Source organism: Marmota marmota, unplaced genomic scaffold (genome assembly GCF_001458135.2).
Source record: "Marmota marmota marmota unplaced genomic scaffold, marMar, whole genome shotgun sequence".
Lineage (NCBI taxonomy): Eukaryota > Metazoa > Chordata > Mammalia > Rodentia > Sciuridae > Marmota > Marmota marmota.
The window spans coordinates 38,865,515-38,877,608 of NW_025999900.1; the positions used below are offsets into that span (position 1 = coordinate 38,865,515).

Here is a 12,094-nt window from a genome sequence, read left to right on the forward strand (position 1 = left end):
AAAAAAATATATGCAATTACTAAACAGGATCAACTCTTGAGAATTTTTGAATAGAAAGCTTTCCTTTTTCAAACATACAATCTCCATTTTAAAAATTAAATTAATCGTTCTTTTACTATCATATAAATGCTGACTATATAAAAAATTTATTGCTGGGCATGGTGGGACATGCCGGTGATCCCAGCCGGTGGGGAGGCTGAGGCAGGAGAATCTAAAGTTAGAACCAAACCTGAGCAAGACCCTGTCTCAAAATAAAAAACTAAAATTGCCTGGAGTTGTAGATCAGTGGTAGAGTGCTTGCCTGGCATGTACAAAGCCCTGGGTTCAATCCCCAGCACACGCCCTTTACTCACCCCAAAAAATTACTGTGGTGAGATAATGAAAGGCAAGTAAATGAACAAGCAAGAGATATCAACAACAATATTATCCAAGAATTCAACATCTATAATTGTTTGTTGCTTCTTGGGCTGGGACATGGGATATAAGATGAGGGCCAGACTAGCTGGTGATCAAGTAGCATGTCTGGAGATTGAGGGTGTGTATAAAGGAGCCCCAGGAAGTAGCACTGGTCAGTTGGTGGCCCTAGTGGCACTGGCTGAGAGCAGCTCTCCTGGGCTATCAGGAGTGAGACCTCCTAGTCTGGTGGATAGCTAATATATACTCTGGAAAGGAGAGCCATTATAGGCAGTGCCAGTGGAGACACCAGTGTCTTTCAAGCTGTGCTCTGCAGAACCCTACTGCACACCCTCAAAGGAGCTTCTTGAAATCCAAACCTGGGACTCACCCCAGATCAACTAAATTAGAATCTCTGCACTGGAGGCCCAGGAATCCACATTTTGATAGCATCCTAGGCACTTTTACTGCACATCCCATAGTTTGCTGCATTCCTTTGCAGAATATGACTGACCATAAATTTGCTACATTTGCCCCATCCTCAGCTCCTCTGTTTGCTGTTTCTCCCTCCAGGAAGAACTCTCCCCCTCTCCCCATTCTGTAACCTGGTGGATCAAGATTCACTTGAGGCTGTCCTCACTTCCTGACCTTTTCCATGAACTCTAATTAGTCTTACCCTATTTTGTACCTCTTTCATGTATGAAGGAAATCCCCTTCATAATTTAATTCTATTAATTCCTGCCCAGGGCAAGAGAAAACCCAAGTGAAATGCCTTCTTTCTCTGACAAGACCTGTCTCCCAGCCATCCTTTATTCTAAAGTAAGTACTTTTATTTCTTGTCTTCCAAGAAAGAAGAAAGGGTGGGTCTAGAGCTTTGTAAGGGCAGAAAGTCCCCAAGAGCAGATGTCTTCCAGAGAGCACTGTAGAGTCCTTACACTGTCCCCACCATTGTACTGGGCTTCTTTGACTAGACCTCAAGAGACACAGAATTTATTCCGTCACTATTGATTGTCCCATCTACACCCTACGTTATTCCCCTCAGCATGAAAATTAATTAACTGAAGATGATATTTCTTTTCCCCCCAACTATATGATAATCTTAAGGGCTGAAGTGTAGACTTAGGCTTCTTATGTAACTCCTCCACCCTATACCTGTGTTATCATCTGCCTTTCCTTTTCCTTTGGAGCTGCACCCCCATGGTTTTGTAATAGTTCCTGTAAACCATTTTACGCAACATGGCCCCCAGAGCTCTGGTCCCAGCTGGTTGGTCCAGAGGTGGACACCTTATTCAGTCAGATCCTTTTCTCACCCAGTATTCTGCAAACTCAGAGAAGTTTGAGTTCAGAATGAACCCAGGAGAGTTTTCCTTATGTGGGCAAGAAAAAAATGGAGGAAACTGTTCTGCAGAGAGAAGAATGCTGTACAGCCAGATTGGGGGTGGGGGCAAATGAGTGAGTGTTTGAATGACATTTTTTTCTACCCCTGGACATCTATCTTTTGGAATTCAGAATAAAGTTATGCTCTTTATTTTTTAGAACAAAATTCTTGTTTTGTATTAAGCTAGTCCTGGAGGCCCCAGGGAAGTCTGGAAAGATAAAGGGCAAGGGAAAAGCAGTTTGTTGAAGACTTCTGGGTGGACAATCCATAGAGTTTAAAGAAATATGCATTAACTCATTTAATCTTCAGAACCACATGTGTTTAAAAATAAATTATCATTATTGTTTCTGTTTTAAAGGTAAGCAACCAAGGCTTAGAAAAAGGCTTTTCCCAAAGCCACTTTGCTACTAAGCCTGGAAATGGAGGTTGGACTTGAGGTTAAGTGTATTGGACTCCACCATGATGAACTGCATGTTCACAGGTGGTACAGCAGTGGGGTTAAGTCATGTGTGTTTCTGTATCATGAAGCCAGGCTAGGGGGATTTGAAGGAGTCCTTTAAGCCAGTCCTGCATCCTGTAGTCGATTTCATGTACTTGGCAGGGACTGTGACTTGTGCTGCCCTCTAGAGGAAATAGGACCCAAGTAAAGCATAACTGCCCAGCAGCCCAGGGACCTAGGGGCTGGCTGTTCTAAGAGGTTCTAAGAGGCAGCAGCTGGTTGTGGCAGTCCTGAGTGTTCCACTGCCAATAAGAGCAACTGGTATGTGCTGCCATGCCAAAAGCAATGAGAGATATTCACTCTAGCAATCATAGTCACCATGAGAGAGCATCGAGAGGTATCTGTCGGTGAGAACTGCTCAGAGGACTTAATACCTCTCCATCCTACTAGCCTGATCACAGTCATCCTTGACATCTCAGATGGGGTTATGAAATGAGAGTGATGATAGGAGAAAAGAGAGGTGAGGGGAAGTAGAGATTATACCAAGGGGCCGGGGCAATAGGAAGGCAAAGAGAGGTTCAGGTATTCAGAGCGCAAGCTCAGGCCTCTGATTCTTGACCAGGAGAAAACAGACCCCTTAAGGAAGGTAATACATCAGCATACAAACATTTAGTTTGTAGGAATGGGCTCTCAGCCTTCTCTTTTAAAAAATTAAAAGTCTTATCTGAAATTACTTAGTAAAGATGGAATGTGAGTTAGAGTACAGCCTGCCTTAAGGTCTTGAAATTTTTTTCAACTCTGTTGGGTAATATTTTCTTTATGTGGCAATAGGATAAATAAAAATTGCAAATTGTGGGGCTGAGGTATAGCTCAGTGGTAGAGCATGTGCTTAGCATGTTTGAGGTCTGGATTCAATTCCCAGCACTGAAAAAGGAGAAGGAGAGAAGGAGGAGGAGGAGAGGAGAAGGAGGAGGAGGAGGAGAGGAGAAGAAAGAGGGGAAGGGGAGGAGGAGGAAGGAAGGAGGAGAAACTAGGAGAAATTACATGTAGTACACCTGGCCACTTCTCATGCCTGGGTAGATGTTCTTATCATAACCCTCCAAATGAAAAGAACAAGTACAAATTAAAAGAGACTTTAAGAGGCTTCATATTTGATCAGTGGTTTTGTAAAATTTAGGATGAGTGCTGAGTTATTGCAGGTCCTAGATATATTTGAACTATCATAGATATTCATTCTTTCCCCCTTTCTCTTAAATTAAGGCTAGATGGTTTTGCTATTCCAGTTGAGATCCTTGGTATGCCCACAAACAGAAACACTCGGTACATGTTTCCTACATTCAGGAACAGGCACAGTGTGATTTCTTCTACAGAATCCCATGGTGTTCTCCTTGAATGCCATGAGGCAGCTGCAACTCAAGCACCCCTGCAGCTCCTGGGTTCTTGTGAAAGTCACTTCAACTCTAACTGGCAATGGAACAAGCCAGATGGTCCTGGGAGGCCTCAGCCCACCCATCCAAATCATGAGCAAGTCTTTTTTCATTTCCAGACATTTAGAGAAGACAAGAGAGTAGAGAGAGGTCTTTTTTTCCCACCTTGCCTCCCTAACACCTTCTCTACCAAAGAATCTGAGAGGAATAAAGAGGTAAGTCCTGAAAGGAAATTTCCAGCCTCTAAGAGAATATTCAAGTTATTTAAGACAATGTGAAGAGCTCCCTGAAAGGAACTACTGTTGAACGGATGAATAAAAATGTTTGAAATGGTTCAGAGAAGATTTATTTAAAACATCATAACTGGAATAACATGTGTTAATGCCTACATAGGAAAAGGTGGGAGGATTGGAAGGCCAGGACTGTTAGTGTTTCTGGGAATTTTATTGAGTTTATGTTTATAAGAAAATGATCTGAGAACTCAGTTAATGGCCTGAACAGCTAGATGGAAAATTATTTAAAAGAAGATACTAGGAGAAGGAAAGAAAATTTTCTGATGTGACTTTAATTTAAAAAAAATGCAATGTATTAGCAACCAGAATCTACTACTTCTCACATAGATGACTCTAATTCTGAACTCTTCTCCAACCTATAGATTCCAAAATTTCATGCTTTTCAGTGTTCTGTGCATCCTAACTGCAAATTTTAATGTTTCCACCTTGCTGAAAATACTTCTATAGTTCCCTATTGCCTACCGAATCGGGCCCAAGGTCCTTAATATATTGCACAAAGCCCTTATGACTTGTCATAATTTCTCTCTGATTGACATGGATGCCTATGACCTGGAATGATTACCGACCATCTGCCTTGTATCTTCATTGCTCAAAAAGTTCATAAAGGCTTTTTTTTTTTTTAACCAGGAATTGAACCCAGGGGCCTTAACCACTGAGATACATCCCCAGGCCTTTTTATTTATTTTAATTTTGAGACAGGTTCTCAATAAGTTGCTGAAAGCCTCCCTAAGTTGCTGAGGCTGGCTTTGAACTTGCGATCCCCTGCCTCAGCCTCCTGAGTTGCTGTGATTACAGGCATGTGCCACCATAACTGGCTCACAAAGGCTTCTGAATAGCAAGGTGCTTTCTTTCCTTTCTGAGACCAGATGAAGCCAGGTGAGGGTTTTTCTACTGCATCCAGTTGACAGCTCTGATTCTGCTTTGCTGTTAAACTTGATTTACTCATTCCACAAGCATTTCTTCAGTGCTTACTTTGTGTCAGGAACTGTGCTAGACTATAGGGACTTTTAAGGGCAAATAAAACACATGTCCTGATTTCAAAGTTTACACACCTGAGTAAACTCTGTGTATCAGTTTCCTGTTACTGCTGCAACAAATTACCACATATTTATCAGCTTTAAACAACACAAATTATTATCTAACGTTTCTGGAGGTCAGAAGTCTGAAACGGGCTTCACTTGGCTAAAATCAAGATGTCATCAGAGCTACATTCCTTGTGAAGGAGGAGAATCTATTCCTTCTGCCTTTCCAAATCTTGGGAGCTGCCTGCCTTCCTTGGTTCATGATCTTTCCCTCCGTTGTCATAACCCGCTATGCAGCAGCTTCAGCTCTCTTTCTGACTCTGTCTCTATAGCCACATCTTCTTCAACTCTGGCCCTCCTCTCTCCTTATGAGAACCTTGATATTACATTAGGTCCAATCCAGGATATCCTCCCCATCTCAAGATTCTTAATTTAATTACCCCTTCAATGTCCCTTTCACCATATGAGGTAACAAATTCACAAGTTAGGTGTTCTTGGGAGAAGGGTTATTTTGTTTACCACACTCTTCTAGCCTTTTTTCTTTGTTGCTAAACAGAAGATCTAGATGCAGTGGTACTCCTGTACTACCGGCTTCTCCTTTCTCAGCTGAGGAAGGAGACTTTCTTGTGCTTAGGACATTGAGGCCAGCCAAGACAACATGGTGAGAGCCCCCTCTCAAAATGAGGAACACTGAAACAAACAAAAAGCCCAGGAGCTATTTGTTTATTCAACAAACATGTATTGAGTGTCCATATTGTGCCAGGTACTGTTCTAATTCTAAGTATTGGAAATATAGTGGTGAATAAAGTACAGTTCCTGCTCTAAGGGATCTTACATTCTAGATGGAGATAGACAATAAACCAACAATTAAACAGTATGTCAAAAAGTGATTGGACTTTAGAGAAAATTAAAGCCGAGTGGGCACCCTGGGAAGTATGAATTGGAGGTGACTGTTATTTCATACAGGTGATTATAATAACCAAGGTCCAGATAGAAGGATGGAAGGTGGTCTTGGTGACTCAAAAAGAGGGAATTTAACATAAGGGAAATGTTACACAGGTGATGGGAAGGCTGAAAAGTTAACTGGGATAATGAGACAACCCAGAATTTTATTTTTTCCTATTGCTGGCAGCCAAACCCAGGGCCTTCTGCTTGCTAGGCCAGCACTCTACCACTGATCTACACCCCAGCCCAACTTAGAGGGTCTTAAAGTCAAGGAGCTACCACCACCCTCCAACATATGGTGTTACCAGAGTCTTGAAATGGTCCTAACTCAGTGGAAACCTGGGACCATGGAGAAGATGCACCTGCTATTAAGATATTACCTGAGGCAGAGAGAGAGGAGGAAAAAGCTTAGACTTGCCCCTTTCACCTGTTCAAATTCCTGTCACGTTGAACTCCGCTGAAAATCCCCAATAAGGGACCCTGGGAAATATGGCCCATGTGGATCAGGCTTCCTGAAAGATACAGTAGGAGAAGGGAAAGCAACAGAAAGTCAGCAGGCAAATGACCAACACAGTTACCTTTGTACAGACTATTTAAAGGATCTCAGAGAGTGAGTCATGCAAATTTGTGGGGAAAGAGCTTTCTTGGCAGAGGGATAGGCAAATATAAGGCCTTAAGGCAGGAGAACACCTGGCATATCCAAGGAGCTGCAGGGATGACACTGTGGCTGGTGGAAAGAAGGAGGAGAGACAGGAAGGACACAGGAGTCAGGGAATACAGTACAGTTGAACTTTAGAGTTAGCAGCTTCCAAATCCACAGATTCCCCCAACCAAGGATCAAAAATATCTTTTAAAAATTGTGTCTGTATTAGACATGTACAGATACTGTTTTCTTTCACTGTTCCCTAAACAATACTGTATAACACCTATTTACAGATCATTTACATTATTTTAGGTATTATTAGTAATATAAAGATGATTTAAAGTATACAGGAGGATGTGCATAGGTTATATGCAGGTGCTTCACCATTTTTATATTAAAAAATATGGGAATTTTGGTATCCCTGGCAGGAAGGTGGAGTGGGTGGGTCCTGGAACCAGTCCCCTTTAGATACTGACAAACAACTGTACACAGTTCTCTAGGTCCCAATATGAATTTGGGCTTTTTCTTTAAGTGACATGGGAAGCCCTGGATGGTTTTGGGGAGTGAAGTGATATGACATGACTTACTTATGCTCCATACTCTGGATCCTCTGTGTAGGAGAAACTATTAGGGTCCAAGGGCGGGAGCAGGAAAACAAGCTGGGGAGACCAATGGGGAGACTGTTGTGATAATCAGGTAAAAAATGTCTTGAATCAGAGAGGTAGAGTGGCAGCACGTGGAAAGTGACTGGATTCTGCACTTTTTGAAGGATGGGAGGATAGAATTTGCTGATGGTTTGGATGTGGGATGTGAGAGACACAATGGAGTTAAGATGACTATGAGACTTTTGCTCTGCACAAAATTCTGCATCTCTTCGACGAGGAAGACCTTAACCGGGCTGAGGAAGACTTCAGGAGTGAACTGGTTTGGGGGACACCTAGAGCTCAGTAGGGTACTGGTTCAGGGTGAGGGGAGAATAGTCATCAGGTTTAGTTATGTGGTGTTTGAGATATAGTGCACAATCAACTAGAGATGTTGAGTAGGAGACGGAGGTGCAGTTGAGGTTTGTGGAGATGACTGTGGTGTGCATTTGAGTAATCACCGTATAGATGGTATTTAAAGCCCTCAGAGTGCTGAGATCACTAGGGGGCGAAAGGAGACCAGAGAGAGAAGAGGTTTAAGGACTGAGGCCTGGATCCTCTTGTGTTTAGAGGTTCAGGACTGAAAGACCTGAAAGATAGGAGAACTCTTCAGTTAGAAGACAAGGGAAGAAAGTGTTTCAGGGATGAGCCTGCTCAATCTTGTCCCTGCTGCCCAAGTGCCCAGCCAGGTGAGGATGGCAACTGACCACTGGTCTTAGCAATAAGTAGTCACTAACGCTTCTGAGAAGAACTGTTTCCATGGAGTAGTTGGGGTGAAAACCTGCTCAGAGTGGATTTGGGGCAATGGAAGGAGAGAGATTAAAGACAGGAAATGTGGAAGAGTTTTTTGAAGACTAGTTGAAAAGAAGAGCAGGGGCAGATAGAATGTCCAGGAAATGTCTTATTTTTTATCATGGCAGATATGACAGCATGCCTGTAACCTTTAGAAATGATTCAGAAGAGAGAGAAAACTTGCTGATGCAAGACACAGAGGGGGAGGGACAGTTGCTGAATCAATGTCCTTGATTTATAGGATATGGGACTAGTACACAGAGCAAGAGGTTAGTCTTGACTAAGAGCACTGAGAGGTTTATCATAAGTGACAGAAAGTAGAGAAGAATGTGCACAGATAGACACAGGTAGGTTGGTAGATAGAGCGGTGAGGAGGAAGGGTGTGCTCACTTACTTCTAATTACTTCTTTTTTACCAAGGAAAGAAGCAAGGCCATGAGCTGTGAGTAAAAGGCAGAGGTTTAGTGAAGGAGGAAAAGGTGCAAAACAGTCCTTTGAAGAGTAGGAGAGTGGACAGGGAAATGTAATAGCTTCCCTGTAATGCTACATTTTAAACCTATAAAAACACTATAGGTAGGACACGTAGGTAGGAGGATGGGCCAATGAGAATCTCTTATTCAGATAGAGTTACATGCCATAGGTTTAAAATAGTAAAACCCTAAAATTAAAACAACTTTGGATATTATTTAATCTTGGATACATTTGAGGGTACTCTGAATCTTTTTAATGATTCAGTGTCATCTTTCAGAATACTAGTTAGTCCCCATAGATGTATAGCCAGTGACAATAAGGTCTGAGGGGTATGATAATAATTTGGATAAACTAGACTTTAACTGTAAAACATGCGAATGTAAACCAGTGTTTCTAACATCATATATGTTATATATGTATATATAATATTAGAAATGCTTATGTGTGCATTTATGTGTGTGTATGTGTGTGTGTATATATATATATATAGTGTGTGTGTGTGTGTGTGTGTACTTATATGTATGTATATAATATGGGTACTCTCTAGTTTGGTAGGCTTCTTTGTCAACCTTATTCTGTGTTTGATATATTAGCCTGTTTTGTTGAGTATAAGTGAACAGCCAGAGGAAAATGAAATGTGCTTAATAAACTAAGAAGCAAATGGGGGAAGGAATAACACAGTAAGTGGCCAGAAGTTCTCCTCATCAGCAGAGCACTGAGAGTTTTATCATAAGTGACAGAAAGTAGAGAAGAATGTGCACAGATAGACACAGGTAGGTTGGTAGATAGAGCGGTGAGGAGGAAGGGATGAAGAGGGAGGGAGTGGGTAGGTACTGGTTTGAGATTTAAGCTGTGCTTGGCAAACTCTCTGTTTCCCCTTTCCTTCTTCTGCTGCTCCTTGTCTGCTACTTTGAAGCCTCAGGAAGGCCAGGGAGGATATAGTGGGAGTACCTGACCCAGACAATGTGCAGTTGGAAATTCAGTTTTGGTTGATTTCACTTTTTATCTCTTTCAGAAACGCTTATGGAATTTCTGCCTCCCGTGAGTGGTCAATAGTAGCCTAGAAAGAGTAGTTTTAGCTCCCTACTAAAATTTCTATTCTTTTCCTAGGCCTGAAGATTAGGGAAATTATCTTTGTAATTTGCTATTGTTGGATTTTGAAATCCAATACCTATCTCTTGAGTCTCATAAGTAGCCTTGAAAAAGTTAATAGATTTGGCTAGCAGTGGGGTCAATTGTTTCAAAAGGCTGCCTGGGAGTCATAAAACAGGTGGCCTTGAGATTGTGCTTTGTTGGTGGATACAGATTGACCTCTATCCTTTAACAGCAAAACTGTTAAAAGTTAAATGAGCAACAACTAATTTATAATATCAAGGTATGTTATGAACAATTGATCGTTACAACAGATTCATAGGACTGATGGTAATGTTCCATTGTGTTTCTTTGTAAAAAAAAAAATGTGGGGGCTGGGGATGTGGTTCAAGTGGTAGCATGCTCATCTAGCATGCATGAAGCACTGGGTTTGATTCCCAGCACCACATAAAAATAAAAAGTAAAGATATTGTGTCCACTTAAAACTAAAAAATAAATATTAAAAAATATGTGCTAGTAAACATACCTTCCTTCCCTCCCTTCCTCCTTCTTTCTTATAGTTATCTTGGTGGAAGTATGGATGTATTTAGTTTGGATCTTTGGTATGAATTAGCATGTTTATTAAATAACAAGAAATCTGTTTTGAGTTAGTGTAAAAACAAATAATGAACAATGGATTCCCTTTGAAATTACCATAATAAGGTCAATATTTTGTTGTCTTTGTAGTTGAGAAAAGAGAAACTTAAATTATCAACATGTAAAAAATTGTCAACATGTAAACTTAGTGAAAATGACCTACTACAATACGAAACGTTAATTTTTAAATTATTTGATGTAAAAGGAAAATATCTGTTATTTTTTTTTGGAAATTTTATAAGTCTAAGAGCTACAGAATTTTAAAGCTGTATTAGCCTAACATAGGCCACCTCTAATTTACAGATGGAACCAGAGACGTTATAGAACTTCTCAAAGAAACTCAATTATTAGGAATCAAACTCAAACCCTAGTTTCCTGACTTTATCTAGTGCTTTCATAAAAAAAAAATCATTCTACCACTTAAGTTTCTAACATTAAAAACATTCATGGCCAGAGAATTTAAGCTTGCTAGTGACCTGAAAGTCTTAACTGCCTCATCTCCCTGTTCTTAGGCTCATGTTTTAGTTTCTAGTTCTATGGGAATGAGCTAAATAATGAATTCTCCATATTAATGTATATGGTGGATCCTATTTTCTAATTGAGAAATAATTGAGATATAATTCATCTACTATAGAATCTATTTTTACTCATCCATTTTGAAATCTAAAGTTTAAGCTTAACTTCTATTCACAGCACTCATTTTTACTTGGGGTAAATATATAAAACCCACACAGAGAAGTTTTTGCAATTAAAAGAAGAAACAGGATGAGACAATTTCGTCTTCAACCTTAGGAGCATTTTGAAAAATAGATAAAAAGGAGTTTGAAAATGTTTAAAGATTTTTTTTTTTTAAAAATGCTGTTTCTCTCTGCTTCTTCCCTAGTGAATAGGGATTTTAAGAGCCAAAGATGGAGAAAGAAGGGATTAAAATCATTGAAAAAGACATGATGTGAACAGAAATGGGAGGCGAGTAACCGAGTTGAAAACTTGACTGCGGTGCAGAAACCTATATACCCTCCATGGTAGGACAAAAGCAAAGTACTGAGGACACATATGGACTGTTGCCTTAAATTAATACTTCAGACCTGAGTCCCTACTATGTGCCAATTCTATGGAGAGGTTGAGAATACAAAGATGAACCAGACAGATCCTTAGGCAGCCCAGTCTGGTGTGTGTGTGTGTGTTTGCATATATGTGCTAGTTGGAGGGTTGGAGGGAGGAGGATGGTTCAGGGGCTTGTGGGGATGAAATTATATGCAAGGTTGATAAACTATATATGGTGGACATTTGGAAGTACAGATACACGCTAGTTTCTAGTGCTGCAGAACTTTAAAAATTAGTCTCATTTGTCAGATTGGGCCAGATACCAAGACGCAAGTCTACAGATGCCCTCTCAGATACGTTTTAAAGTCTTCCTTCCGCTTCCAGCATTTGCCTTCCTCACCGGTAGGGCGTCGGGCACCGGAGGGGGCAGGTGCAAACTGCACCCACGTTTGCTGCCTCCGCTCTCGGCAGGAGACAGGAATCCAGGGCTTTGCCGTCGTCATGGCAACCAGGAGTTCCGCGGTCCCCTCCCTCCTCCGACTCCTTTCACTTCCCTCCGAGGCTGGGCCGAGCTGTCGCTTCTCTCGCGAGATTTGCGCCCAGCGCCGAGCAGCCCCGCGGTGATCTCACCCGAGACTTGGCGGGGAGCGAGGGAGTGAAGGAGGGGAAGGAATGGGGCGGGGAGGCGGGGAGGGGAGGAGGAGGGCGAGCGCAGCGCCGCCACCGCCGGCAACTTTGTGAACGAGTTCAGTGCGTGCGTGAGCGAGTGAGCGAAAAGTCAGTGTGGCGCCGAGTCCTTGGGAGGAGGGTGCCCAGGGAGGGCCAGGTCTGGGCCCCTGAGGCCGCCCCCCGAGCCACTCCGATCCCTTCCCGGCCTCC

At 41.8% G+C, this 12,094-nt stretch overlaps 1 pseudogene; it reads left to right on the top strand.

Annotated features, from left to right (window-relative positions):
- Positions 1-11,874, top strand: part of LOC107144435 — a 42,765-nt pseudogene extending 30,891 nt beyond the window's left edge.
- The last annotated feature ends 220 nt before the right edge of the window (positions 11,875-12,094 follow it).